Source organism: Myotis davidii, unplaced genomic scaffold (assembly GCF_000327345.1).
Source record: "Myotis davidii unplaced genomic scaffold, ASM32734v1 scaffold962, whole genome shotgun sequence".
Lineage (NCBI taxonomy): Eukaryota > Metazoa > Chordata > Mammalia > Chiroptera > Vespertilionidae > Myotis > Myotis davidii.
Genome location: NW_006295559.1, coordinates 3,076,285 through 3,082,026, shown reverse-complemented (window position 1 = coordinate 3,082,026; position 5,742 = coordinate 3,076,285). Strand labels below are relative to the sequence as shown.

The following is a 5,742-nucleotide window of genomic DNA, read 5'->3' as shown; positions in this document are numbered from 1 at the left end:
GGGGAACCACATGGTGGTGGCACTCAGGGGGGCGAGGAGGCAGGGGGAACCACATAGTGGTGGCGTGCATGGCGACTGAGGGAGGCAGGGAGGCAGCGGAAACTATGCAGTGGCAGTGTGCGTGGCGAGGGAAGGAGGCAGTGAGGCAGGGGGAACCATGCGGTGGCGTTGCACGGGTGGCAAGGGAAGGAGTTGGGGTAGTGGGGAGGTGGGGGAAATCACACATTGGTGGTGCATGGGTGCCGAGGGAAGGAGGAGGTGGGGAGACGGGGAACCTGATTGGCCCGGATCGCCAACCAAGCCTAGGGACCCTACCTATGAAAAATTTTGTGCACCGGGCCTCTAGTACTAAATAAACGCCAAATGAATCAAAAATTAAACATCCTATATAATAAAAGCCTAATATGCTAAGTGTCCAGTCTTTCAGTCATCCATTCAACCAATCAAAGCGTAATATGCTAATGATATGCTAAGGCTGCTCAACCTCTCGCTATAACGTGCACTGACCACCAGGGGGCAGACACTCCAACCAATAGGTGAGCTTGCTGCTGGGGTCCAGCCGATCAGGACTGAGCTAAATGGGCCGGACACACCCTGGAGCCCTCCTGTGGTCCCTCCTTGGCTGGTCAACCTCCCGCGTCTTTCGGGCCCAACTGTGCACCAGTGGGTTCCCCTGGGCTGGCCTTCTCCCTCTCGCAATCCAGGACTCCTCGGGGGATGTCGGAGAGCTAGTTTCAGCTTGATCCCACAGGCCAGGCCAAGGGACCCCAACAGTGTACAAATTCTTGCATCGGGCCTCTAGTAAGAAATAAAAGCATTAAAGTAATTTTAGCCCTAACCCGTTTGGCTCAGTGGATAGAGTGTCAGCCTGCGGACTCAGGGGTCCCAGGTTCGATTCTGGTCAAGGGCATGTACCTTGGTTGCGGGCACATTCCCAGTGTGGAGTGTGCAGGGGGCAGCTGATCGATGTTTCTCTCTCATCAATGTTTCTAACTCTCTATCCCTCTCCCTTCCTCTCTGTAAAAAATCAATAAAATATATTAAAAAAATAAAGTAATTTTAAATATGGTAATATTTTTATAATCTTGGAATGTAGCAAAGTTACTAAAGCTATTTTTAGGTAATAAACATAACTACACAAAATTCAAAACTTCTGCTCAGTATAAAAATAAACAGTGAAAAAATATTTTCATTCTATTTAACAGACAAAAAGTAAATATTACTAATAGAAAAAGATTCTACACATCAAAGCAAAAAAAGAAAAAAAGGATTGTTATCCCAACAGAGAAACAAAGAAGAAAAACAAATATTTTAAAAATTTAAAGGACATATAACAAGTTATGCACACACACAAAGAGTAAATAAAAAAGCTTTACTTTCCTCTAATTGGCCCAGATTAAAAATACTGACAAGATCCAACACTAGCAAGAGTATGTTGATTCAGACACTATCATATACCACTGGGGAAGCACAAACTGGAACATTTTAATAAAGGGCAATTTTAAAATATGAATCAAAAATTTAAATGTCCTTATAATCTTTGACCCAACATTTTACTTCTAGACTTTATCCTGAAATTTTAATTGCACAAAAATACACATGCAATGATCTCATTTGCAACTTTACTTAATGAAAAACAATAAAATGCCCATCCTTAGGAAATTAATTAAATAAATTATGGTGTATCTACACAATGAAATTGATTGAGTAGTTATTTAAAATAAGGTTGTTCCTCTCAATTGACACACAGGAAGTTGGAATTTGGAGTATATCTTATTTTCTTCTTTACCTTTTATGTACTATTGGTATTTTCTATAAAGGGTCATGTATCATGTTTTTAATATCTTTATTGAGATATGATGCACATACCACACAATTCATCCACTTCAAGTATATAATTCAAGATTTTAATTTATACAGAGAGTTGTGCAAAAATCACCACAATCAACTTTAGAACATTTTTATCCCACACCCATTAGCAGTCACTCTCCTTCTTTCCCTTTTTTTTCCCTAACATCATCTCTCCCACCCCCGCTCTAGGCAACCCCTAATCAATGTTCTGTCTCTACAGATTTTCCCATTCTAGACATTTCATTAAAAATGAATCATATAATATACCACCTTTTCTGACTGGCTTCCATGTATGATTTTTAAAACCATTTCCATTTTAGAAATAAAAATATAATGAAACTATCATCTCACCCAATTTTCCCAGTTAAAATGAACATAAGTAAACATAACTTTTATTATTAGTTAAAACACGAAAAAACTGCAAACTATATTTAACTAAATATTTTCCAACCATCTTAATATTCAGCTAAACATCAAGCAACAGAACCCTCTGGTAACTCTAAAATAATTCTAGTAAAGAAACTGAGATTAATCATTAATATTTAATATCACCTACAACTAGTAAATGCATTTTCTCATCCAAGTCACAGATAACAACAACAAAAATATTTCCCAGGGTAATATCAAGAATCATACACCATAAACATATCTTTTTATAGCAAGTCATTTTCTCAAGTAAATAAAAAATATTATTACATATCAGAATTTTATATTGAATGAAGATAAAACGTATTCTGATACAAAGGTTCCATTTTCTGTTATATATATATTAATATATATGCACATAACACTTGTATATAATAATATATATGTGTGTGACTACATACACAGTTATATATGTATATATATAACTTCAATTACAGTACTTAACATAAAAGTAATATTTTTTCAATATGGAACATATTCCTAATCATTCCTACATGTCTATGTGCATACTATATTAATAAGGAAGAAAATCTGCATAAAGTACTTAAACAGTGCCTAAGACTTAGGAAGTGCTCATTCAATATTATTTGCTATCCACCTCTCCCTCTCCATCCTCCAGCTCCTCCTCATCCTACTACTACTACTGCTACTACTATTACTGCTGCTACTGCTGTTACTATTAATCCTTCTGTATTCTTTTCTTTCCAATGTAATAAAACCACCTTTGCAACATTTCTTGGCATCTGCTTCCCAGAGCAGTTTTTTTCCTTACAGTTTGCTGGAATATTTTATTTGTGGCTGGCTCTGACTTTATGTTAATTGTACTTTTTGTTTCCTGCAAAAATGCAGCGCTTTACTATTGCTGCATTAAGAATTGTAAATTTCAAAATCTATAAATAAAAAGTTAAAATAAATAATTTTACAGGAAGCTAGCCCTGATTATAAATGCAGACTATGACTTTTCCCCTGCAAACAAACAAAAAAAGAATACAAAGAAATAATTTGAAAGAGCCCAAAATCTATTGCTTAAAAATAGGATAATATACTACTGCTTTTTATTGCTTCAAAATCATGTTATTAATTATTGCGTAATAACTAATGAGTTATTTTGTATAAATTGTGGGTTTGTGATATAAAAATTCTATAAAACTGCATCAATTTAGTTGACTATCTTTAAAACAATTAAGCATTTTTTATATTTCTATTCTTCCAATACTACAACTCACAACATCCTTTCACAGGCATTTTCTCATCAGAAAATCAAAGCCAATTAGCTGAGTGTGTGGACTGTGTTCTAGGCACAGTGCTCAGCATACCTCCAGGAACCACTCACTGTTCACAGCGGATTTGATGGATTTAAGCCACTTGCCCTAGTGCTATCATATACATTACCATGTTTAGTTAATGTGCCCCTTATAAGCCATGGTAGAAAGTTAGTCTTAACTTCAGAATTTCATAGATGAAAATAAAGAAGATTCAGAAAGATAAATTCACTTGTTCAAAGTCACAGAGTATCTGGCAGAGCTAGAACCCAAACCCCCATCAACTTTCTTTCCAATCTGCCCTGTTTAAAACCAAAGGGAAGGTTTGTATCTTACATTAAAAGCACATATTTTAATATAAAGCCTATATATTCCTCATAGAAAACAAGTAAAAATTATAAATACTGCCTTGGTTCCTTTAGAATAATAAAAATTGCAAAAGATTAAATGAGACTTACAGCAATTTTAGTTTCCTATGGGCATGCTATAGTACTTAAATGCGGGGAAAAAATCAACCCTTCCCTCGCCCACAAGCAAAGTGCACATGATCACTCCTCCAAAGAGTTTAAAGTAGGCTAACCAAACCTATTTTTTGAAGGAATTTCATTACCTTTTATACATGACTATGAAAGGAAGCATTAGGATTAAACATAATGCACCATGATGGAGAAAGAGGAATCAGCTATTAAAGGAGTAAAAAAAAAATTAAAAATGACATTTTTAAAGTTTACCTTTGGGTCAAAGGGGTTGATGAGGTCTATAAAAAGAAATAATTTAACAATGTAAAATTAGCAATTTATTAACAACGCAGAAGTTATTATTTCAGTGTGTATATTCCAGTAAATATATTCATATGTTATTACTCCAAAGAGTATGTTTTAAGCTGTCTAATGATACAAGTTGACTATGCCATTAAGTTCTCCTTATGATGTAAATAATACTAATAACTGTTTTGGAAATATTTTCTGGCTAGAATAAGTTTTACAAGATTGTTAAGAATTATATTCCAGAAACAGAATTCTTCACTCACTCTCTCTACTCCCCTGATTTCAACTTCTCAGGCAAAACACAACTGTCAACTCTCTAAGGAACTTTCCATGTATGCCCTGTCATCACCAGAATCCACACTGTTGCTGAAACAAAACAAACCCAGGTACAGAAATATCATAGTATCATTAAATTATCAACTATGAAATTTGAGACCCCCTTAAAAGCAAATGCAGACTTAATAGAAAGGAGTTGATTCTCTGAATTGACTTAGATTCACAATGTTCAGCCCTAATTTGCATTACTGTAGACATCTGAATTTTACATTAATATAGAAATCTACCTTACATAGTCTTCAGTGTTCGTTCATTAAATACTGATTTATCACCAGCACTATTCTAGATGGAATACTGTGGATTTTTTTAAATAACAGAGCCATTAACCTCATTAAGTTTAGTTGGTAGTGGTATTTGCAACAATAAAGCGTAAACCTTCTCTATGTAAGGATAACTAATAGCTTTCCATGTTCAGACAGTAGTATTATAGATTTTTATTTAGAAAGGCTATGTATGTGACTCTAATCTCAAATGGATAAGTGACCTGCTGTGTATTTCACATTATAGAACGGAAAGTTCATTCCATGACCTACTTCTTCCCAGAGACTTCTTCACAGCTGAAACCGATCTCAAATGCAATTTGTATGAAAAAGGACAAATTTTTGGAACACTGTATTATATATATATCTTTTACATCTTGGAAACATGGCCACATTTTTGTAAAATCATGATGGAACACATCCTCAGATAACTGCTATTTATTCACTTTTTATGTCACTTCTGGATATCATCCATTTCTTTTTTTTTAATTAAAGTTACTGGAGTGACATTGATTAATAAAATTATACAGGTTTCAAGTACACAATTTTATATGATACATTATATGTACATTACATTGCATTGTATGTATATGTATACTACCCAAAGTCAGATCTTCTCCCATCACCATATATTTGGCCCTCTTTCTCCTTTCCTAATGAAGGATATCATTCATTTCTAATCTTAAAATACTTCCATATACTAGACAAGAGGCCAATTAACAACTTAGACAACTTGGGTCTCAACATTTGTTTTTAAAAGATGATTAGAGGAGCCCAGCCGGTGTAGCTCAGTGGTTGAGCATTGACCCATGAACAAAGTAGGGGGTGTTCAGGAGGCAG

General features: G+C 35.0%; 1 protein-coding gene across 13 annotated transcripts in view; it reads right to left on the bottom strand.

Moving 5' to 3' along the window:
• The window catches only part of TBC1D5 (TBC1 domain family member 5), a 431,389-nt gene that overhangs the window by 359,631 nt on the left and 66,016 nt on the right, over positions 1-5,742 (bottom strand). Inside the window, exon 3 of one of the 13 annotated variants that reach the window (XM_015568090.1) lies at positions 4,271-4,296. The exons of the other annotated variants lie outside the window; for them this stretch is intronic. The gene's annotated coding sequence lies outside the window, so the exon portion shown is untranslated. The remainder of the gene's footprint in view (positions 1-4,270; positions 4,297-5,742) is intronic. 13 annotated transcript variants of the gene reach the window in all.